A 25,888-nucleotide genomic window follows, 5' to 3' on the forward strand; every position below is an offset into this window, starting at 1 on the left:
ACTATCAGCCTTAAGGTATTCGTCTACTATTGTGAAGGTCTGAGTTCGAATTCTATCGACATTTATCATAGACGCGACATTATTCTTATCACTAATCTATGATGGTCGGCCATAGTGATGAACGATCCAGTACGATCGTAGACCGTTACTTTTTAATTACGATTTCACCACGCCGTAGCTAATCGGAAACTAAGTTTCATCTATGACGGGTGATCTATATCGAAACATAATTCACTGGCGTTACCAATGATTTCTTAACGGTGATTAACGAGACAGAGGTGGCGTTAAAAAAGAAACGAAGATACCGGGGGTTTCCCCAAAAGTTTTCTCCGAAAAATAATAATTGAAGTCAACGCTGTACGTGGGGCCTCTAATTCAAATTTGTCTGGAGTGCGTGAAGCTATAACGCCCCAATAAAATTCACCTATTTCCATAAACGGGCCATAGAGAGATGGTATGAGACCCGAGGATAATCGGGCCCTGGACTTATGATTAGCAAAATATAGATGACGTATCGTAGGCAAAACTTGGATTCTGATCGGCTACGTGGCAGATAAATCGTAATCACCATCACCGAAAAAAATCGCGGTGATAAAAAATAAGGGTCAGAGATCAGCGGATCGTTGGTCACCAATTTCAACGACTTAACGTCTATTGGCAACCTAGAAAATATCGAAAAAAATTAAAGAAATTTCACACTTAATTTTGTAAACAATTTATATGTACAAGTTTTATTTAGTTTATTTTATGAATAAAATTTCAAACAATAAGTTTTGGTAGCGAGAGTGTAGCTTTCGGATATATGAGGCAAACGCGCGATTGTGCCGACTTTTGAACCCTATGACAAGTCAAGACGAAACGAGTGCCAACTTTTCTTTGTCGTCTTCGGAGCTGCTCGTTTAGGAAGGTAATTTTTATTTTTTATTTAAATTGTCCGTTAACAAACTGATTTTCGTGAGTTTATAAGTGAAGGGTTATGTATTATAATATAAACTTATTAATCGAATAAGTATTTCAGAAATGCGGATGATTTTGGATTTAAAATTTCCGTTTTGAATTCGAAACCACGTGGTAGACGCTCTACACAGATTTTGGTCTAACCTTACATTCTTCGTTTTAAACTTAATTTCACGTGCCTGTTAAAGATTTTGTCTACAAAATTAAGTAGTTTTAGATTAAAATTGTTACTTTTGAAATCCTTCAGGAAGACGTATAAATATACAGGCGAGAGCTGCAACTTATCCCGAAGCTATTTCTGCTTACCTGCATTAAGAGAATTAAATTGTTAATTAATTAATACGTTAAATAACATGGAATGCAGCGAGCGTGGTTTGAAATGTAGTCGTAGACAAAGTTTAAACAGGCGTATTAGAAATATTAAAACTTCTAAATTGCATTCAAATGGTAAGTCCGTTTGTTCCAACAATTCGAAAATACTGTACTTTAAACGTTTTGTAAACTTAGGAGGGGCTCGCAGGTACCGACGGCTACTCTCTTGGGAGTAAACCTTGATTAAAAAGGTCGAGATTTGGGGCCGGCTCCCTCGTTCTCGGGAAAGAGCTAAAAAGCCCGACAAAAATGAGTCTGCCGGATATTTGGGACGACGACGGAGGTTATCCCCCTGTATTGTCGTAGAGGTGTCGGAAGATATCTGTGCTCTTTTGTGGTGTTCCGAGATTCTTTGTGTAAGATTGCGGTACCTGTGCATTTCGGCAATCTTTTCGATGTGGATTAACTCTTCTGTAAGTGCCCGTTGCGTAGATGAATGCGTGTTGGCTCTTCTGACCGACGATCTAAATGCGGCTAGTTTGTATTGAAACGGATCGCGCGAGTTAATCCGTATTTGTGTGGGGTTAGCACGTGGTTTACGATAGACCTTAGTGAGGATGTTAGGTCCCTCGATCTTGATATCCACGTCTAAGAAATGGACGCTGGTGTTGCTGTGTCGTTCGACCTAGAGGGACGGCCCGTAGGGATTATCGTTCGTTGCTTCGATAAATCGTGCCGGATTTTGGTGTTTTTTTTTCAAATAATAGTATCGTTGTCTACGTATCTTTTGTAAAGTATGATGTCTTGCTTGAAGTTCGGAAGGGTCCCGGTCTCGAGCTGTCTCGCCATTAATTCGCGTGAGTCTCCGGATACCAGACTGCCCGTAGGGGCGCCTCTCGATTGTGTGTATATTACCCCGTTGAACTGAAATGCCGAACTATAACATATTAGGTGAGCCAATTCCAACACATTCTGGTGTAGAGTTGTGTCGTTTACTCTCGTAAAGAGGAAGTCTGAGAGTACAGAAACATGGAGGTAGTTTAATGGAGGGGTATAATGATCTAAAATCTAACAGGGATGCAATCGGGGGAGGTGATTAATTTTAACTGCTCGATTAATTCCACTGGACTAGAAATGGTAAACTGATAGCCACTTAAGTGCGGTGTAATGATGATATGGATAGCTTTCTCCAATTTACGAGTTGGTGCTTTGCCTTGTCTACAACTGGGTGTAACTGTTGGCCTTGTTTATGCATTTTTGCTAATGCAAATAATTTAGGAACATCTGGTGTATCCATTACAATGTTCTTCAAGTCTAGTTTTTTGGCCAACGTTGTACTAGAGAAACACTTAACTCGTGAATGTAGCTTATCAATCAGCTCTGATTAACGTAACTGTTCGGGCGTATCCACCTGAGAGTGCGTTTAATGTTCTCTCTAAGCTTGAGAACCTCCCTAGAGTCCCTGGTGCTTTTAATTTTGAGGGTGGCTATCCACCTATAGTACTCCTTCTGTATGTCAGAGAGACCCTGTAACTAAAGTTCCAAGTCTGGTATAGATCTTATAGTCTCCTGAATAGGCAGTGTAGGGGCAAAGGCTGGGCCTAACTTTAAGTAAGTGGAATTTTTGTTATACACACCCTAGTGTGCGTGTAGAAGTTATAGATGACTATATTCAAATAGATATGAAACTTTTTGAAAGTATAATTGAATCTTTAAAAAATAATAAAGCTAGTGGCGTTGGTGAAATAACAGCAGAGCTAATTAAGTGTGGATCTGATAGGTACTCACTTTTTGAACCTTTGTATCCGGTACTTTTTTACCCTCCAGAAAGTATTGGATACAAAAGTTCAAAAAGTGAGTACTTATTTAATAGCGGTATTCAGACTTGAAGATTTGGTGATCTGATAGGTTACTTAGAATTTGCAAAAACTTAATAGAATGTTGTATAAATGAAGATATAAATATTCTCCACTTCTAATACACCGGGATGATATACTCAACGTTTTCCCCAACCTATTAACTGGAGTAATACTTTTCGATATTTGCTAATGCTTTCGATGCCCCTCCTGGGCTCTACCTCAGGCATTCGATAAACATCGTAGTGATTTGGTTGTTGACCTTCACACTTCCCCTTTCGATGGTGTTCGATTACGTAAGACTCCAAAGTGCATGCGTCCCCATGCCCAATAAAACTTTAACTGTGAACCGCTTATCCTCTTTTCTACTATATGCTCGAAATGCAAGAATAAACAAATTAATTTAATTTAAATGCTGTCGTCCATTAGGAATTGCCACGCTGTAGAAAGAGACATTTCTTCCTTAAAATTAATGCTCGTGGCTTTGCACTCCACTCTAAAAATTTCAATAGCTTCCAAAATTTTTAGGTGATTATGATGTGGGATGGTGAGAACGATATGTGCCTTGTCAAATACCGCCGTGGTGTCTGGGTTGTTGCATACATTGCAAGGGCTGTCATGTACTTATTTCGTATAATGTCCGAAATGAGAGACCTACAACAGGAGTCTTGGAGAATACCTAGCATTAATGTAGTGCACGGAGGTGGAACAGAAGTGGGTGGACAAGATGCAGGCAAGGGCTAAGCATTTTGCCAATACAAGACTAGTCAGCAGACTGGGCATGAAAGACTTAATAATGGAAGCCCCTGACGTACCGAAACTGTGCCTTTGCTAAAACCCATAAAGAAGGACCAGATATGCCCCATAGTGGACAAAGCTAGAGCTCCTACTCTCAAATTGGAAAAGTACGTGCATAATTTGCTGACGTCTCACTTGGAGGATTATCAGTACACAATATCTAACCCCGTTCAGCTTTTGGAACAACTTAAACTAACCTCCCACTGTTGTTCGCAACGGTGATGGACTTCAGGTCCCTGTACCCTTCAATAAAACTTCCCCCTTGTTTTTGTGCACTCAGAGACTATCTGTTAGATGAAGTGGAGGATAGTGCAATGCATCAAGATGTTTTGGAGTTAGTGCACTTGGCGTGCTATAATTTGGCGTTCCAGTTCGGGAGGAAGATATACGTTCAAGATTAAGGCGTGCCTATGGGAAGTCCATTATCCGGGACCTCTGCGAATTGATGGTGAGACTGCTTGAAAACAGAACCCTGCCTTGTTTCCTCCAAGATATTACCCTATATAGGAGATACATTGACGACATTATCGTATTTTGGAAAAGGGAACCAGATCTGAAGGGCTTTATAAACGCATTGAACGACAATTCGTATGGTCTTGTGGTAGAGACAGAACAACACAGCTGTAATAGGATCCACTTTTTGGATATTGACATAATGTTTAACTGAACAAGCATACGAATAGCAGTCTATAGGAAACCGACAGCAGTCGCTACATACATCCCGATAGGATCGTGCGATCCTTTTCCTTATAAAGTAGCGGCTTTTCGATCATTAGTCATGAGAGCGTACATGCATTCTTCCACAACACTGGCGTTAATGCAGGAGATTAATTATATAGAGGTGATGGCGAAGGCGTATGGGTACACCAACCTTACACATAAGGCTCATTAAAAAATACAAAGCATCGCTATCAAAATAAAGAGGATGTAGAAGGTAGGCATATTAAGGTAAAGGAAGATGACAAGCTTGTAGTCCCTGTCACGTTTAACCCCATTCTAAAAATATTATATACTGACATTGCCAAGAAACGGGAGATTAGGGTTGCGTACAGATGTCAAACCATTTTTAGCCTACTAAGGAATGGAAAAGATCTTCCGAATCCCAATAGGTTACTGGGCGTCTACAGAGTCCCTATAATAGATGGCAGGCGTAATAAAGAAATGGTTTATGTAGGTGCAACCAAAGGATCGTTAGAGGTGTGTCTGAAAGAGCATAAATCGGACGTTATACGAAATAAGTACATGACAGCCCTTGCAACGTATGCAACAGACCCAGACATCACGGCGGTATTTGACAAGGCACGTATCGTTCTCACCACCTCACATCATGATCACCTAAAAATTTGGAAGCTATTGAAATTTTTAGAGTGGAGTGCGAAGCCACGAGCATTAATTTTAAGGAAGAAATATCTCTTTTTACAGTGTGACAGTTCCTAATGGACGACAGCGTTTAAATTAAATTTATTTGTTTATTCTTGCGTTTCGAGTGTATAGTAGAAAGGAGGATAAGCGGTTTACAGTTAAAGTTTTATTAGGCATGGGGACGCATGCGCTTTGGAGTCTTATGTAATCGAACACCGTCGGAAGGGGAAGTGTGAAGGTCAACAACCAAATCACTACGATGTTTATCGAATGCCTGAGGAAGAGCCCAGGAGGGGCATCGAAAGCGTTAGCAAATATTGAAAAGTATTACTCCGGTTAATAGGTTGAGGAAAACGTTGAGTAAATGAAGATATTCCACAAGACTGGAAAGTTGGATGTCTGTCACCAATATGCAAAAAAGATGAGTGTAAGAATTAGAAGTATTACTGTTACATGCATATTCAGCAGGATATAATTATTAAAATATTACTTAGAAGAGGAATACAAAGATATGGAAAATGAGGAACAAGCAGGTTTCAGGAGTGGAAGATCCACGCTCGATCATATTTTCTGTTAGATAAATAATTGAGAACAAAGTTGCTAGAAATCAAACTCCACATTTATTATTTATTGACTTAGAAAAGGCATATGATAGTATACCAATTAAAAAATTATGGCAAGTATTGGATAACACCACAATAAACAGAAAAATAAATAATAAATTATATCATAACTTTATTGTTAAAATTACAATAGGAACAAGATTATCTGAAGGATTTCTGGTTACTAAAGGTTTATGCCAAGGTTGTTGTATTTCCCCAACATCATTTAAAATTTACATTCAAAAGGCTATGGAAATATGGAAGAGAAAATGTAGTAGTATGGGTCTAATGGTTGGAGACAACACTGTATATACATTATTATTTGCAGATGACCAATTAGTTATAGCTGACAATTATGATTTAACATGTACAGTAGAGCATTGATTATCCGACCCATACTATACTAATAATGTATTTTTTCATACTTTTCAGTTATCCGACCAACCCCAGTCCCCAATTGAGTCGGATAATCGATGCTCTACTGTATTCTCCTTTGAGCTTTTTTGTCATATAATAACTGGGGACTAAATATAAATATGGGAAAAACTAATTATATGGTAATTGGAACTGAAGACATAGATGATTTAGTTTTGGAGGAAAATGGAAGAATTAAAGAATGTGATGAATTTAAATATTTAGGAACAAAAATTACTAATGATGGTCAAATGGAAATTGAAATTAGGGGAAGGAAGATCTATGATAAGAATGCTAAATGGAATCTTATGGGAAAACAAATCTTTTAAACAACAAAAATAAACATATATAAATCATTAGTTCTAAGTGTGATAACATATGAAGCGGAAGTGTGGGTATTAAATTCAGAATATTTAAATCTAAATTAGAATCCACAGAAATGGACTTTTTGAGATTGCTTGATGTTCAAACTAGATAAAGTAAGAAATGAAGAAATTAGGAAAATAATGGATTATCAAAACTCTATAGTCAATTACATTCATAACAAACAATTAACCTGGTATGGCCATGTTTGGAGAATGAAAGAAGGTAGACTACCACAACAGATGTTGAAATGGATTCCGCAGGCAGAAGGAAGAGAAGAAGGTCATGGACTACATGGATAGAGGAAGTAACAAAAGCTATGGAGCACAAAGGACTGACAGAGGATTGTCGAGACAGAACAGAATGGAAAAGTTTGGGCACAGGAAGATGCTTAAATTAATCATGACAACATTGAATGTAACCAATGTGGATTCTGCTCTTGAGAAAATCTTGAATAGAGGATATCACAAGATCTGCAAAGAGAAATTCCATGGTGTGACATTACTGGCAATAAAGTTCTTCTGGGTATATATTTAGCTGCCGACGGAAAGGTCTTTGTCGGTTGCTTGGTAAACATTGGAACGAAAAGTAGAGAAGCTATAATGAGTGAATGAGTATGTGTGGACAGTGACAGAAACACCCTGTACACTCTTGGTAGGCAGATGTAGTTATGAGAAGACTTGCTTGTCTGCAGTAGCAATTTATGACTATTCAGGAAAGAAAAGTGCCAATGTTAAAGGTGATTTTGTAAAAATGTTTTGCCTCCTTTGCATTGTTTTAATGTTTCATGGCCATTGAGAAATAAAATTCTTGTTTTGGAGAAACCAATATTTTTTTAGTTTTTCATATGAATTTTAAAATGTTCTGTTTTGAGAATTGTTTTATTCGATTTTTAAGCTCTGGTTTTTTGAGTGCTCTACAAAAAAATTAAAAATAGCTTTGCATCTTGGCAGCAAATCCGCTAATATTTTCATTACAAAATTTTGCGGTTGATAAGTCAGTTTTTATGCGATTACACTGGAGGTGCTAGACCCCAAGGGTTGTTTTTGAAGTACCTGGGCAAGATTTTGATATATTTTAGGTGATTTTTCTTTGTCTCATATGAACTATGGTTAGTATTGCAGCAGTGAAAAAAATAGTAATTTCACCACCAAAGTAGTTTGAGTGTTTTTAGGTTACAAAACCTTGTATTTTCTGATGATTTTATTTGTTTTTTTTTTTTTTAAGATATGTGCACTATAGAAATTATAATGTTATTTTTATCTAAGGTAGAATAGGGAGATCAATTTTTTCTTTATTTTTCTCATTTTAGCAGTTTCACCACCAGAACGCTTATTGTCATTGAGGTACAAATGCATCGATTTTTGTTATTACCCACAAGACACTGCCTAGAAAATTTAGGAATTTTAAATATTTTGGTTTTTTTTATTGAATTTATAGTTATTTTTGAGGTAAGTCTACCTAGATTTTGATGGTTTTGGGTAAAGTGACCAGATATGTTAGGTTGAAATGTGGGATGCTTCTGTTGTGGGAGCTTAAAATGGTGTGGACCTCCGACATATTAATGAATTAGTTATTATTATTATATATATAAATTATTTAGTAGAAAAATATATAAATGCATAAATAAACTTAAAAATAACTCTATAGGAAAAAAAATTGTTTTTTTTCCACAACTTGATGGTGCTGTTTGTATATCTGTCATCGTATGCCTAGAACAGCCACTAGGGCCACCCCTAGATATTGTTCAAATTAATAATAAATTCAGTATATTATTATTGCAATAGGAATTTCTTATTGATATGAATTTATTATTTATACCATGGAATGACACCGTTGCTGCTAGAACGCCCACTGTGGGGCGTCCCAGGCTACTAGTAGTAAAAGAAAATGACAACTTTGTGCTCTTGACAACTTGCTAACATGTTGAAAATGTTACATGACCAAATGTGGGACACTTTTTGGGACAGTGCTCAATGCACGACTAACAACCCAAATCCGGGATAGTCCCGCACAATCCGGGATGTCTGTTCACCTTAGTTTTGGGAGTTTGTTTTTTTTTTTTTAATTTTCTGACAACGCACTGGCCAATAATGCTAGCGTGTGTTTTAAGGATATAAAACCTAGGCAGTTTGCTCTATTTTTTATCTCCTGATTGGAAGTACGCTAGGATAAAATCTGCCGATTTTGAAAGGTATCGTGTTGTTTTTTAATGTGTTATAGGGGTTAAAACCTCAGTTTTTTAGTAATTTTGCCTTTTTTTACCTCCCTGAATTGCTAGCCTTGGCATAGAAAATTTGGAGATTTTAAATATTTTGGTTTTTTTGTTGAATTTTATATTTTTTGAGGTAAGTCTACCTAGATTTTGATGGTTTTGGATGATATTTTCTTAATCTCCCGACAAGGCACTGGCCAGAAGTAACTATATTGTTGCACTACTGGTAATAACTGGCTGTTGAAACAAAACGGTTCTTATTCTATAAAATTTTGGCAAAAAAGTGACTCAAAACACTGGGTTCACTGGGGGGTGGATGAAGTCACACCTCCTTTTTTCTCGGCTAACAGGTCGGTGAGACCTGCCCGCGGTCAAGATGACGTTTTGGTTTCGTTACACGTCATGCGTTACGCGAGTGAGAATAAGGAAGTGGATGGGTCCGACGATAGAGTGACGGCGATACTCGAATAAATGACATCGATGGAAAATACAACAACAATTTATTAAAAACTAAAATCTACAGCTACAAGTATGGATGATATACAGTCCCTAAGTTTAGGGTACCCGGAGAGAGAGTTTACGCAAATTTGGGAGCTCATACCTCTTTGTCTGAGTAGATAGGTCCTTGTAAAAAGTTTAGATAGTATCCTCGGCTTGGGTTTCCTTCATCGACTGCGTCGGTTTCCCTCGGGACGGACACACACAGCGTTACGGGACTCGTTAGGAGCGGACGGGCACTCGGTAATCGGCCTGGATTCAATCAGATGGACACTGTGTAACCGGTCCCCTTTCCCTCTCTGTTCGCCCTTTTACCTTCTCGGTCACGTTACTCTCCTTCACCAACCAACACTACTCGGATTTTATTCCTCATGTTTCATTTTTGCCTCCGTGGGAAACATACAATAAAACAATTTTATTGCTAGATTTTGGTTCCGGCGGATTTGAATTTTCACAACACCAACTACACCAAAGGCAAGCAGTCAAAGATATTTTCTTTGCAGTTTGCAAGAGATCTGTTCTTATTTGACAGAATTTTCTGATTTGGGTAGTTGGTATATAAATGCACAAAAACTTCTATTATTACTTATCAAAGATATTTTCTCATGGTAAAGAGGAAATTTTATCGGTTATTGAAGAGTAAAAATTTAATGTTTGGCAAATAGTCATGGAGATAGTATCTGTGCTCGAAGTTTGGTGTCTTCGGCCTCAACCTTGCTATTAGCTCGACTTTTTCAACACAGAAATGTGTACGTCGAACATTCGGCGCCACCTTCCTTTAAGCCTAGAAGTTTGACAATGGTGTTTGGAACGTCGGTGGAATCATGCTTGACGTTCCAAATGCCATTGTCAAACATCTAGGCTTACGGGCAAGGTGGCGCCAAATGTTTGTACGTATTTTCGTGTTGAAAATGTCTGCCTCAACCTAGCTATTGACTTTTGGTAGACCCGAGTGTGTGATGATGATCACTACTATGAAACTGCTTTTTGCACAGATCGCTTTTCAAGAGTTCTTGTATTTGGCATTTTTTCATTATTGCTTCCAGTTACCACTGTTAATTTTGTTTTAAACTTCGAGGAGTTGGATGTATATTTGATGATTTTTTGAAATGTCTGAACCCAACACCTGCAAGAATTTTGCTAAAAATTATACACAGTGGTTTATTCTTGCCATTAAATGAAATCCACATTTTTAAAATTGGTTATAATAATAATAATAGAAAATTTGTAAAGTTTGGGTGTTTAGTGGTTTCCCCCCCCCCACACAGATGAGGCTAATTCATAGCACATTGATTACTTTTATTGTGATGTTATTAATATCCAAATATTTATGCTATTAATTTTATTATAATATTCAAAGTTGGTTTGTTGACTAGATGGCATTACTTTGTTCCATTTGAAATTGCCATTTTTGGAAGTGGTATATTGATGTCTAAGAAAATGCCTTAAGAGAAAGCAAACCTTTTTCAATGCTGTAGAATTTTTTTGGTTTGGTTCCATATCTGGGATGCATATGGTGGAAGCATCTATATCATTGTAGCAGTGTTATAGTTGGTTTGACAAATGATAGTGTTTGATGGAAATGTAATATTAGGTTGGGGAAAAAGAAATCCATTATTTTGTTGCTAGATGGCTGTAGTGATATATATCTCGTAAAGTATTGATCAAACAAGTTCAGACTTGTGCTCACTGGAAAAGTGACATTTTATACTAAAAAAAATTCTGTTACAGTTTTTTGATTGGTCGATTTAGTTGTGAGTTATAAGGTGTAAAAGATGGAAGTTACCAAAGAGAAAATTTGGTATGTTTTACAATTTTGCTTTGATAAAGGCGAAAATGCAATCCAGGCGGCTGAAATTGTGAATGATGTTTATGGTCCCGATACTGTCACAGCCAATTATGCACGATTTTAGTTTCGTCGATTCTATTCTGGTAATTTCGATGTTAAAGATGCACCTCGCATAGGTAGGCCCGTCATTAAAAATGTCAATAGAATCATGGAAATGATTGAAATGGGCAAGCATGTTAGCAGTTGTAGCATCACCCAGGAGCTAAAGATTGACCACAAAACAGTTTTAAACTATCTGCTTAAAGCTGGATTCAAAAAGAAGCTTGATGTTTGGGTGCCACACGAATTGACGCAAAAAACATGATGGATCGAATTTTCATCTGCAAAGCCTTGGCCAAATGGAACAAAATCGACCCATTTCTTAAATGGATGGTGACTGGGGATGAGAAATGAGTCACATATGACAATATTGTGTGAAAACGAGCGTGGTCAAAGCGCAGTGAAGCGGCTCAAAATGGTGGCCAAACCAGGAATAATGGCCAGGAAGGATTTGCTGTGCATTTGGTGGGACTGTAAAGGAATCATCTACTATGAGCTGCTTCCATATGGTCAAACATTAAATTCGGACCTCTACTGTCAGCAATTAAACCATTGGAAGCTAGCAATAGGGGAAAAAAGTGAAATCTACTCCGCACGCGGCGCTAGTATCGATGAGGTCGTAAACAGACTAAGCGATACGTTGTCGGTTGTAAAGTACCATTTGTTTTTTCTTTAAACGAAAATCTAATAAATATTTTAAGTTTCAAAAATGCCAAGTACGTGGTGCTGTGTACCACATTGTTCTAATAGTGGTGGTCACAAGTTTCCAAAAAATCCAGCATTGCGAAAGAAATGGATTCACGCCGTTAAAAGAGCAAATTGGAAACCAACTTCATCCAGTCTCGTGTGTAAAAATCACTTCACACCTGATCAGTATAAGGAGATTAATATCTTTGGTAAGCACATTATTTAAAGAATTATAATAACTGTACAATATTTTTTTCAAGCTATTAGCAATTAGGAAGCTTCAAACACCTCGCTTGAAAAATACTTGATGTTTACATCAAAAGTCTCTGTTTAGTTTTAATATCTAGGCGTGATAAGCCCTAACAGTAGAGGCTAGTTTTGAGCACTTACATAGCATTAATGCTAAGTTAACAAAGGATAAAAAATATATATAGTACCATGGATTTAATTGTTAATTCTTTATGCTGAATGAAAAATAAATAGATTTATTTTACTTTATTAGGAAACATCTCAGCAAAGAGACAACTGAAGGCTGATGCTGTACCAAATGTATTTTTTTGGTCTAAAAAAGAGGCACCTTCGGTTGCGAGCAGACGAACAAGAAGAGAAAACCGTGAACGCAAAGTTCAAGATAATCATGATGCATGTTATATAATGGATACTGGTACATTAGAAATAGGAGGAGTAGTAGTAATAGATGAGGAGGAGGAAAAGGCTACTTGTCTTATTGAAAATAATGTGGCAAGCACTATGGTCTGTGTAACTACACAGACCCATACTTTTGAAGTCCCAATGTCAGTTGAAAGATTTGAGTTTGACAACAATGCTATACATTACTATACTGGGTTAGAGAACTACAATTCTTTCAATTCTGTACTACAAAGTTTGGGACCAGCAGCATACAGCTTAAAATATTACAAGTTTTAGGTTGTAACACTTGCAGTGCCAAACCAGTTGTTCTTGACTTTAATAAAATTAAGATTGAATACAGCAAATTTTGAGTTGAGTAGGATGTTTAGTGTATCTGAAGAAACAGTACGAAACGTTTTCGTTACTTGGATCAATTTCATGTATTTACAATGGCGAGAGTTGGATATATGGAGTGAAAGATCTCTTGTTGATATATACATGCCTAGAGATTTTAAAATGAAATTTCCGAATACTAGAGTTATCATTGATTCTCTAGAATGCAAAATAAGCAAACCGAAAAATCCTGTTGCACAGCAGGCTACGTGGTCGTCATATAAAAATGACAACACATTAAAAGCAGTTGTAGGTTGCACACCAGGTGGTCTAGTAAGTTTTGTTTCAGAAGCCTATGGTGGTTCTGCAAGTGATCGACAGATTGCAGAAAGGTCTTCACTGTGTAAAATAACAGAGGCAAAAGACTGTGTAATGGCTGATAGAGGTTTTAACATTCAGGACTTGCTAATTACTAAAGATGTTGTGGTAAATACACCCACTTTTACGAGAGGAAAAGCACAGCCGAGCAGCAGTTTGTTATCTCGAGACAGAAAAATATCTAGTAAAAGAATACATATTGAACGTATTATAGGAATGGCTCGTACATTCAAGATTTTGAGGCAACACATGCATCCGACATTAATCAAACTTGGCAGTGAAATTATATTTATATGTTTTATGTTATGCAATTTTAGACCAAGCATTGTTGGCAGAGATGCTTAATTTGTTTCACTGTTAGTCTAGCTCTCTATTAATTCTGTATATAATGTTTTTTTCATTCTAGACCCTAGCCTAATTTAAGTTTTCCATTTATAGTATTTTTAAATTTTTGTCTGTTTATAAATTCTAAGATTAAGAATGTATACTAGCATACACAGTAAGGTCTTCATTATGGAACTTCAATTCAAAGTAATATAGTGGTTTTAAAATTTGTACTATAGTTGAATAAATGTTTGTAAATTTGTAAGCAAATAAAAAATTTTAATTTTTAAAACAAAATCTTTTTTTATTATTTAAAAAATTCACCATCTAGAAAAATTTTACATAAACTCAAATTGTAAAATAAAAATAACAATTAGCTCAATTATTTTATAAACTTAATGTTTATAGAACATCTTTTTTAAAAAAGCTGGCTTAAAATGCTCATGGAAAAACATAATTAGTGTTTCAGTCATGTCTGCAATAAATTTATCATCTCTTGGAATGATACAAACTTTGAAGTCACTTTTTGTGTAAACAAACAGGTGAGCAACTTGTCTATTTGTCACTGCTAATTGACCTTGGATTTGATAAAAATAATCATGATTCCGTTTTAAAGTAATTTTGTCATCAGTACATTCCAAATATGGTACATTTTGCACATTCACAGGAAGTTTAAAACTGGAGTAAGGACATTTAACTTCTAATATTTTATCATCATCCACTAGCCCATCTGGACTTGCAGCTAAGAATGGGTATTTTGGATGAAGAAACATGCCACATTCTTTCACAGGAGTATTTTCAAAAGAAGAATATGCTTCAATTGCTTCTTTTTCATACCTTAAGCCATGAGAAATTGCCTTACTTTTTATTGGCCTACTTGACAGTAACGAGTCACACAATTTTAGTCTGTCTGCTGATTTTAATTTACAAACTTTTCCAAAGTTTGAAGATGTCAAACGCAACAAATGTTCCTTCTTCCAAACTGCACTTTTTCGTTGTAATCGGGTCTCTTTTTCCAAATGTTCTATGTACTCCCTACTTGCTTCAGTTACATGTAAAGCTTTTAAAAACATTTCGGACATTGTGCTTTTGCAATAATCATGATCTGACTCTAAAGCCCTCGTGTTTGCTGGTTGCCTTAATTGCAATATCGGTATTGCACAACCACTTTGCATGTTCATTGCCAAATTAATAACAAAGTTTGTATAATCAGAGATTGAACTGCCAGATGGTCTGGGGTCAAATTTCATGTCTTCCAATCGTTTCCTTTTCATTCCTCTCTTCTTAAATAAATGAAATGGAAGCTCACTAGCCTTAACTGGGGAACCTTTATGTTGGCGGGTAGGCTGATGGAATGTTTGCAGAACCCGAGTGCATGTTTTGTGACACTTATAATTGCCTGTTCTTCCGTATTCTTCTATTGCCAATAGTGTTACACATACATGTTTGCAATATGCTTTAGGCCCTTTACCTGCTGTACATTCACATATTGCATTTTCTATATCCCCATCATCTGTAATTACTAAATCTGTATAATATGTGTTCCCCTTGGTTAATTCAGATTTTACATTACCTTTAAAATATGAAAATTTTTTTTCTTTTGTTTCTCTTATTGTTAATAAGAATTCATTAAAATACATCTGCACAGCAGACAGTGGCATTCTTTGATCTGACATCTCCATGTAGGCATCAATTGTCTCTATAGTCAAAACTGGTATTTGTAAACTTGGAGAGAGATCCTTATATTCAGATGAATCAGGAAGTTTGAGTTCAGGAGAGCTATCACAGGATATAGAAAAATTATGAGTTTCCTGATTCCTCTCATATGCCAGTAACCTGAAAATTATTGTAAACAAGTTTAATAACTAGTTAACATATGATCACCAATATTTTATTCAGTTTTTTCTGTCACATTGACAGGAAAGGCAAAAATTATTATTATATATTATATTCTTACCTTAATATATTACATATAATATAAAAATAAACAGTATAAGGTAACTGAACAGTATTGACAAGCACCTAAATATGGCATATATATAGTGTATGCCAAATTTAGTAAAAGAAAATGGGAAAAAATTCACTTGTACAAAAAGTTTATTGGTGAAGAAATTAGTCTTATTGCATTAAATTATTGAAACAAGACGACTTGTGACCAATAAAAAAGACATTTTGATTATATTTATTTTAAATACTCCAAATATTGTTTTCTCTTGGTAAAAGATTAAGATATACATCTCTTATATTGTTTTAGAACTTCATAGAACATAGTTTTGTTTGTGTTGATTGTTCTAAATTACAGTGATAACCTATTGGTACAGTTAACATTTCAGATACTGGTATAAATTGGTTATAATATATCAGGCTCGGTACATGACCATATTCCAAAGGAAAAAAAATTTATTTTAATTAAAGTTTTGACCTTATGTATTGGTTAGACAAATGTGAAAGGAATCAATGACAACTTTACTGATCTTTAAATGTTTTTATCGACGAAAAATGTGCATTTTGTGAAATCTTATTCTTAAAACTTTCATCTACTGGTAAGTTACCTTATCATGTAATAGTTATAATGACTTGAAATTATAAATGTAATAATTAACGATAAAAATATAGATGTAGATTATTTTAACTTACCTTTCTATTAAATCGGCTTTTCTACCAGCTAACTTGGCATTGTACTTTTTTAATTCTTCCTTTAATTGTACTGTTGTTAACCTTTCTAAAAAATATTTTCGTTCTTCCACTATTATAAAGTAAGCTATCCTTCGAACGGAACAGCTTGTTTACAACCGCATCGATATGCGCGACACCTATGTCACGTGATCACTTTTTTCTCCTATTGATCAGAAGCGGCCAGAATTGGCCAACAGGAGAAGTGTTGTTTTTCATCAGGACAACGCCACGTCACACACGTCTATAGGGACTTGCCAGAAACTCTGGGAGCTTAGTTGGGAAGTTTTGATGCATCCACCTTATAGTGCGGACCTGACACCAAGCAATTACCATCTTTTTTTATCATTGCAAAACTTCCTTAGTGATAAAAAATTGGCGTCAAGAGAAGATCACGAAAATCGCTTAGTTGAGTTTTTTGCCAATAGGGACCAGGGCTTCTATGAGAGAGGCATTATGAAGTTACCTTTAAAATGTCAACAAATTATAAAACAAAACGGTGAATATTTGACCTAAATCGGACAATCCGAACCACGTTAAATAAAGTCTTAAAATAAACATAAAAATAATGGATTTCTTTTTCCCCAACCTAATATATTAGCTTGGGGAAGGGATGGATAAATACATTTAACTCTTTCCATCTGTTATAGTAATACAGTAGACCCCCCCATAACACGGATTCGTATAACACTGCAAAAAATTGCGATTATGTTCGTATAACATGCTAAAAGAGACTCAACACGGTAAAACATCATTGCCAACTTGTGTTGCGACAGGATTGGTCAAATCTGGACCAATAGCGGGCATTGCACAAACTGTTGAGTTTAAACGAGCAGCGGACCTACTAAAAACACTTATTATTCAATGTAAAAATTAAAATTATAAAAATTATATTTTTATTAATGATGTCTCCAAAGTTCAGCGAGAAAAATAACTTATCGGGAAACACGTGCCCACCATTTGATGAGCCGCTCCGTGACGAAAACAAGCTTAAGCAATGTTGAGTCAAATTAGTCTAGAATCGGTTAATTTTATGAAAGAAAACCTTTCAAATGGCCGTAGCCCCTAAACTGCACACGTGCTGGGCTGTGATTGGCTCATGTATTTAAGTGACTCATACAACATGGAACGTATCTACCGTGTTATGGGGAGGTCTACTGTATATCAACAAGGTTCCGATCGACCTGACGGGGACAAAAGATCAGACTTAAACTAGTTTTCTGTCAAGCATCTAAGTTATGTAATTTTTTTGTGTATTAGAATGGCATTGTTAATGAAATACAAATCCACTAATTCTTTTTTGTTTGTGATTGACAATTGAGTAATGTCTATTTTTATGCAAGGAAATGACCATGAATAAGAATTGGTGTTTCTGCATGGGGGTAGAATCCTATATTTCAGGATTGTTCTACACTATTAGTATAGTGCCATATGACAGTTTTTATGCTTCTACTGTCCCAGCATGCTGCTGCACTAGGAAAACAAGCTTAAGCAGTGATGGCTCAAATGGTGCAGTTGGTAAATAGTCTCATGATTTTGTTTAAAACTTTTGGGATGACCATATAAAAAATTGTTTGGAAATTATCAAATGTGTAAAAAAATCAAATGTCCATGTTGTGTAATGTAAATAATTATCATCACCAAGAGTACAAAATGGATAAAAAGTCTTAAAATATATAATGCATGCCCTTGCAATAAAGAATTTCATAAAAATTTTAAAAGCCTCATTTTTATTATAACCTAGGCTCTGCATTTTGGAGACAAGTTCAGATTGTGGCCATGAAACCAGAGGCTGTATTCTGGTGCTACTTTCCCATCTTTCAGTTACAAATGATTTCAAAATGAGAAGAAACTTGCTTTCTAGAGAAGTTTTTTGCCACTCTTAATGATTTTCTTTGTGATTATACTAAGTTATTTCCTTGTTCAGGCTATCTGCCTGCACAACAGTACAGAATTTTAATCAATGAAATTTTGTACTAATCACTTATACTCTTAATTGTATTTTTTAAAAGGGAAGCTTAAAGTTCTAATAAAGAATGGTTTTACAAATATGGCATGATCAAAAAGTTTCCATTCAGAGATGCTGCTGCAGCAGCATATATGTTAATGAGCAAGTACAGAGAGAATAAAGAAAAGCAGGAATCTAGGTCTGCAATTAATGGTGATTTTATTGACTTTAGAATCCATTGTAGAATATCATGAACACAATGATGACAGTGTTAACAAATGTGTTCACAGGTTCACTGTGTGGTAATTGTTTTGGCTGCAGGAGAAAAATAACAAACATTACACAGTGGTGATTCATACATGTCCAAAACCCATATAACAATTTCCATAGCCTACTTGTCAGCTGTGTTGGATGTGGATGGTCTGCTTGACTGACTTGCATCTTGTGTTTTGTTATCACTACAGAACTTTGAGCACCATTCCACAACAATGGTTTTGGACATGCATGAATCAACTTTCATTCTGTGATGGCTTCGCTGGTCAGTGCTGGTGTCTTGGATAAGGAACTGATTTTTAAAAAATGCATAACTGAAATGTGACTGCTTATTTTAGTTGTCCATAATGAGACTTACAGACTCTTGCATAAAATATTTGAATCTTAAGTTGTGACACTTCTGATTGAAGACTGATGTATTTAGAATACAATTAGCAGATAAAATGAAATACGAGAGAGTGACAAAAGTCAATCTCTCAAATTTATGGAGGTGCAATATATGCAACAGCCAAATCTTCATTTTTTTAACTAAACATTTTCCAACAAAACCTTATAGTTAAATTATTACTATCCTATTTATATTAACTATATACTGAGATCAGCTGCTTTGAATTTAATAAGAATTTTTTTTTTCTGAATGGAAGTATCTGATTTGCTATTCATTACACAATTCCACCATTTAAGCCTTTATTTTTAAATATTTCAGAATGCAAGACCATATCTTTTAGATCTGCAATCCTAATTAGAAATAAATATGAAGCTGAGTCTGCTTTTCATATTTTTAAGGTAATTAATCTTGATAAAAATTATGTAAAATTTAAAATTTGATTTTATTAAAGTGATGATTTCATAGTTCAGCTGATTGTAAAGATTTTAAAATTTGAGTCTTTCGTCCCTATCTGAAAAATAATAAATTTTATATATACACACACTTTTTTTTTTTTTTTTTTTGGAGTTTCTTAAAATAAATGTTTTATTCTAGATAAATACAACTGTTAGCATTTATGCCCAAGCTTGAAGATTGTCAGTAATGAATTTCAAGGCCTATCATTGTTCTCCCAAGCTCCTGGTTACTGCCACATAAGTATGTGTTTCGATTTCAGTTTTTCTGGCCACCTAGCAATCTAGTTCACTTCTAATGCCTAACAGGTGTGCAGATAGCTTTTCGGCTCTGCTCTGCCTCTGTCTGTTCTATTGTGATGTCCTAGTCTATATATATAAATAAATATATATATATATATTAAGATAAATTTTATGTTGTATTATTTGCAGTTTAATCATGGGGTCAAGTGTAGGGGAAGCAAGACAGAAAAATTGTTTGTGTCAACATTATCAATAATGGGTAGGTACTGTACATTTCTTCTGTCTAGTGAAATTTTGTATTAAATGATTAAATAAAAGGGAGTATTTGCTACTAATGAGTGTATGATTTAAAAATCTTTTTATGATAATTAAACCATTCTTAAGTTTAATATTTAATAGTTTTTTTTACTTGTATTTAGTTTTGATTTACTTTCATTTCAGGTTGGTGAAGCAAAGAAGGTATTTATACAGAACCTTTTATCTTGAATGTAAGCATTTTTAAGTTTTCAATAGTGGAAATACTAAACTCTTAATTTCTAGAATGTATTTCCCCTTATGAGACATTATAAATTTTATGAACTAATTGGTCTGTAACTAATGTTGAGTTAAAGTGGACTTTGGTCGTGTATGTAATTTCTGAGCACTTTGTGAACAAGAATCTTTTAAAAAATCAGTGTTCATCAAATATAAAATTAAGTTTTCAAGGAATATGAACAGCAATAAATAATTGGTTTAACTTTAGAAACCATTAGTACCAATAATAACTTCCTGGCTATGGACCTTGCCTTGAACAGAAAAATAAGTGTTTAAGTAAATTTTGGTTATTGTATCTAAATAGAATTTCAAATTTAATTTCCCAATATTTCCTTTCAAATTTTATATGCTTTTTCAGTAAGAAACAAGACTAACAAGGAAACTGTTGGAGTGTCTTCTAATAAATTTTAATAAAATTTAGTTAATAATTACGTTAAAAGTATACAAACTCAGAGTTATTAGCAATCAAATGTCGTACTATTTTATAGTAGTTTAAAACAAATATGAAAATTTTTAGTAGTGAAATGGTTGTGGAGGAAGATACAGTAATACCTGTATTTTCGTTGACTTTGGTTTTCGTCGATTTTTTTGCAAAAAATTTGCCTCGGATTTCGTCGACGTGCCACATGATCTTGTTGCTAATTTTGCAAAAATAGAGCGACCTACGCGTTTTTCTGCTCGCAAGTCATCGTGGTGTTTCTTGCTGTATGAACATTACTCTGTGCATCTAGCCAAACAATTCCATTGCTTCCCTTCCTTTTAGTTCCATCGTGGGACCAAAGAAAGTTTCCAGAGCCAGTAGCCCTTCGAAAAAGGTCGGGAACACGATCGAGTTGAAGGAAATCATTAAAAAATAGGAGAGTGGCATTAAGCAGTGGCGTAGCTAGCATGGGTGACACCCGGTGCAGATATCGTGGTGTCACCCTTTTTAACTCTTTTATAAAACACTGTTGAATTGTAATATCTTTGCACTCGAGCAACTTGAACGCTATATTGAATATGTGATGTCGCAACGTATGAGTTTAGATTTATAGAATAAATCGTAGTAAGATTTTCAGCTGGTGCGAGCTCTCGTGGCGTCTCCTCGTGGCATAGTAGGCTACTGTACGAGAAGTCACCATCCACAATAAGTTTCATTGTGGTGAAAAAGACTAATGTAGCGAAAGGCGTAAATGTGCTAACGAAACAGACTGCAAACAGTTATTAATTTCGATCAATCAAAAACAGTTAGATGGCGATTTGGAGACCATCATATTAGTTTTTTTATACTCATTTTATATTAATTTCTTTTTTTTTTGTTTTTTTTTTGTTTTTTTTTTTAGTATTAAACACTATGAAAACCGAGGTATCACTATATTACATTTACAGAGCAGAATAAGGAATATACTTAAATAAATGTTATAAAAGATTAGGTATATATACTACTTTAACAATGAAATTTAATATAAAAGTAATGATAGAATAAATATAAAGAAAACAATCAAAACGTAATAAATAAATACATTTTAATAGATATATTTAAAAGTTGTTATATTTACAAATTATTAGACAACTATTTACATATTTACATCTACATATTTACAATTTGGCAACTATTTACATGATATTTTTCAACAAAGCAAAATAAACAAAGAACCTGTTGGCATCGTGCACATTTAACAAATCGAAGATTTTGGCAATTACTCTCAAGACAATTTAAACTGTCAGTGTTTAAAAAAGAAAAACAAACTTGTTTTACATTTAAGAATTGACACTTTTCATTTATGAGTCCAGAAGCAAACCATGCATGTTTAATCAAATTATTAAATATTGGCGCAGATAATTGATGAGAAGAATCGAATGTAATTTTATAATGCCATTTCTAGTTGTCCAAAACAATTTCATCAAAGAATCATTACAGAATGATTGTATAGCGTTTAAAACTTTTAGCTAAAGAAATTTTAATTGTCTATGAAATCCAACATCTAAAGGTTGGCATATAGACGTACACTTTGGTGGAATAATTAATATTTTGCATAAATTTTGATTTGTAGATGTTTGAAATACTGTATTATAAATATTAATATTTGTTTGTCCACTCCACGAGTCAATTATTAGTAGAGTTTTCTGTTATATTTGGAGATAATATGTCTTTTACATAGTTTGTAATAATTGCTGTAGATAATTTGCCAGATGAGCTAGCTGTAACAGTTACGTTTGGGGCATTGGACATTGATGTTTGAACTCTACATCCAAAGGTTCCACGAGCCTCTTGTAAGCAAATAAATGCATTACCTACAACTTGTTCGTTAGCGTTAATTAAATATTGAACAGTGCAGGAATGTGTAACTTTATTACTTGGAGAACGTGCAAATCCAATAGTATTTTCTCCTTTATATGAAAGTGTTCTTGGTGAAATCATTTCGTATGAAAAACCACACTGATCCGTATTGAATATGAAGTTATGTAAATAAGATGGCAATAAATTTTTTTACTGTTTGAAATTGTGCAGCTTTTACTAAAATATCCTTTTTGTTCACTATTTCTGTTTTATTTACAAGTTTTGTAATCTTTCGAGATACTAATCTATATTCGTTTTTAAATTTTGCAACCCAAGAATCACTAGCTGTAAACTTAATTGAACTATTCAGTTGAAGAAATTTCTGTAATGCTCATATTTTTAATTGATTTCCTTTAACAATTTTATAGCTGCCTCGAGCTTCGTCAAAAATTTGTTTAGAATGTTCTTTAATGATTTTTCAATTCTATGCTTTCGAGATTTAAATTGTTTTTTCCATTTATATAAATCACTAAAACGTTTTAATTCTTTAGCTCCTTTCCGCTGTAATGTGTGTAATTTCCATTTTGGGTGTTTCTTATGCAAGTTAAGAATTTCTTTTCATTTTGTTGATATTATATTCTTATCACGTTTTTCATCATCTGAATATCCTGATTTGCATTCAGTGTCTGCATTATCAATTTTTTTCTCTTGAAGCAGACGTGTTATTTTATTATCTGAAATAGGCCTATCTATAATCAAATTATTATTTTCCGTCTGACAAAACTCTTCGTCATCTCTACTTAACTATTTAAAATATCGCTAAATGCATTAAAAAGCAGTTTGGCTATCTGTTTATCAACGTCTGAAATATTAGGCCTACAAATCTTTTCTGTAGGCCAAAAATCACATAAACGTTTAAATTCTGCTATAATGTTTTGAATATTACATTTAATTTTCCCACTTTTAAAAATTCTAGTATTTATTCTTAAATGTAATAGCAGAGTCTTCCTCCGCGACCATTTCACTACTAAAAATTTGCATATTTGTGTTAATAGTACATTTGATGGCTTAATCCTGATTAACACTTTTATTAAACATTACATATTTAATATACAGTTGACACCCCAAGGGGAAGTGGAAATATGTCAAGTTATCCGACGTGATGACTAAAGCAAAGTTGGAAAAAGAAAACCACAAAACTACAATTAGGAAAATACAGTAGTATAGGCTTACAATACATTGTGTCCTTCATTTACAATTACTCTGTAGATGAAAAACTGAAAAATTCATTTAGTGTTGTTTGTTTTGAGCACGTAACTGTCTCGACTTTCTTTTTCAACAATCACGAACGCCTTTGAAACATTATCTTTGTAATTATCAATTGTTGGCAAGTAACGTCTAAGGATTCTTTATGCCTCTGGCATGAGAAAATGCAAAATTGGATTCTGGTGTGATGTCGGTGTAGATTGTATATTTTTTTTTTGTTTATCTGTTATTATTTTGTACATAAAAATACATACAATGTTAAGGCATTTTTATTAATATATTTAATAATATATAAATATATTAATAAATCGAGTCCCACTCTTGAAAAAAATGAGTTCGCACCACACGTGCGGAGCGAATTCATTTTTTCGGGAGGGGGCGACGACTTATCGGAGTGTGGGATGGCAAAAGTACGTCGACTTATCCAGTGGTGACGAGTTAAACGGCGTCGAGTAAACCGGAGTTTTTTAACATTAATGCCTACGTAAGTCGGCCGGGACCACAGAAAGCCGACTACTTAACCGACGGTGTCGACTTATGTGGACTCTACTGTAGTTTGTATACTTTTAATGTAATTAAACTAAATTTTATTAATTCTCTCATTTTCGAAAATTCCAGAATTTATTCTAAATGTAATATCACCATCTTCCTCTGTGACCTTTCACTTCTAAAAATTTGCATATTTGTGTTAAACTACTATAAAATAGTACGACATTTGATTGCTAATAACTCTGATTATGGCAAATTTGTAGTATTCACTAAAAGTGTTAGAGTTTGTATACTTTTAATGTAATTATTAACTAAATTTTATTAAAATTTATTAGAAGACACACTGACAGTTCCCTTGTAAGTGCTCAGTCCAGATGAGTCTAAATTAGTGTTCTTAATTGGAACATTTATAATGGAATTTATCAAAATTAGGATATGCAAGCAAATTGTTTCTTGAATTAGAACAGTCATAGAATAATCTGACTTGATGAGTTCTTGATAGTTTTGCATGAGCTTATTCACAATCTGCACTGATTTATTTAAACTTGAAATCTAACTTAACACAAGTGATTAGGAATTGTCAATTTTCAAATTTGAAATAAGTTGCTTGAACAATTCTGTGGAGTCCTTAAATTTTTTAATATAGGACGAGGCCACTTACCTAATTAAGATCTGGCAATTTTAAATTCATGAAGTTTGTGTAATAATTAAATATTTAGTATAATTACAGAAAACTTGCTGAATTATTTCAGATATTTTCTGGTCTTTTTTATATTTGTGTTTCCCTTATAAGCTTTGGATAAATGATGATCATTTTGCTCTCTTTGACAAAAAATGATAATTTTTTTGTATTAGCTCTATCTGATAGATTAACCTTAAGTTTAATGTAAAAGTTTTTTAATTTTTATTCATTCAAATGTTTTTTTTTTCTTTTCAGTATTATTTCCTTTTGCTAAAATTAAGTGGTAAGAATACTTAAACTTTTCTTCATAGTAATAAGAGTGTTCATAGAATTCAAATTTTATATATAAATTAGGTCTTAAGCTCAAAATTTGTAAGTTTCTGTCAGATTTAAATCTGATATCCAAATTGAAATTTTAACAAAAATTGGTATAGATCTATCTATAACTGCAAAATTTCCAAACTAGAAACTTACATGTTTACTGATCTCTTAATTTTGATGAATACTATAGCTGTACAGATAACACTTTGATACTTTTATACAGTAAACCTCTACTTATAAAATTTTATGTATTTAAAGAACTAATGTCATTTTTGCACAGAACTCTTGAATTTAAAAAATTTAATTCCTTAGTGAATTTTCCAAGGTATACAAACAAAAACAAAAAAACATTTTTTTTTTTAATTGTGTTGTGAATCGTCTAATGGTATTTTGTTCGTTATTTTAGAAGTTTTTTTGACTTCAAGTCGCTAGCTGCACAGTGGTTCCTGACCGGAATAAAGGAAGAAATTAGAAAAAAGGACTCGAACTTTTTGTTTGTATACCTTGGAAAATTCACTATTGAATTTAAAAAACTAATGTCATCTTAAAATCTATAAATTGAATTTTTCATGTTTGTTTTAATATATACAAAATATAGTGTGATAATGTCCGAAGTGCCCCCTATGCTTTGGCACCACTGGAACGAAGGATCGACGTCGTGTTTGCGATTACAATTTGTCACGACTGACACCACTGTGTCTTCGAGGTAGACGCAAACTTAGATGGCCGCTAATCTCGTTTT

At 34.1% G+C, this 25,888-nt stretch overlaps 1 long non-coding RNA gene and 1 other non-coding gene across 2 annotated transcripts; both read left to right on the top strand.

Moving 5' to 3' along the window:
- Positions 1–862: 862 nt before the first annotated feature.
- Positions 863–19,634, top strand: LOC136990041 (uncharacterized). The gene is made up of 3 exons (XR_010882997.1): positions 863–907; positions 19,218–19,297; positions 19,494–19,634. It is a non-coding gene; the product is annotated as an uncharacterized lncRNA (long non-coding RNA).
- LOC136990252 (small nucleolar RNA snR60/Z15/Z230/Z193/J17) lies at positions 19,336–19,422 on the top strand. Its single transcript, XR_010883020.1, has one exon. It is a non-coding gene; the product is annotated as a small nucleolar RNA snR60/Z15/Z230/Z193/J17 (small nucleolar RNA).
- Positions 19,635–25,888: the final 6,254 nt, after the last annotated feature.

Source organism: Centruroides vittatus, unplaced genomic scaffold (assembly GCF_030686945.1).
Source record: "Centruroides vittatus isolate TY-2023 unplaced genomic scaffold, ASM3068694v2 scaffold_861, whole genome shotgun sequence".
Classification (NCBI taxonomy): Eukaryota; Metazoa; Arthropoda; class Arachnida; order Scorpiones; family Buthidae; genus Centruroides; species Centruroides vittatus.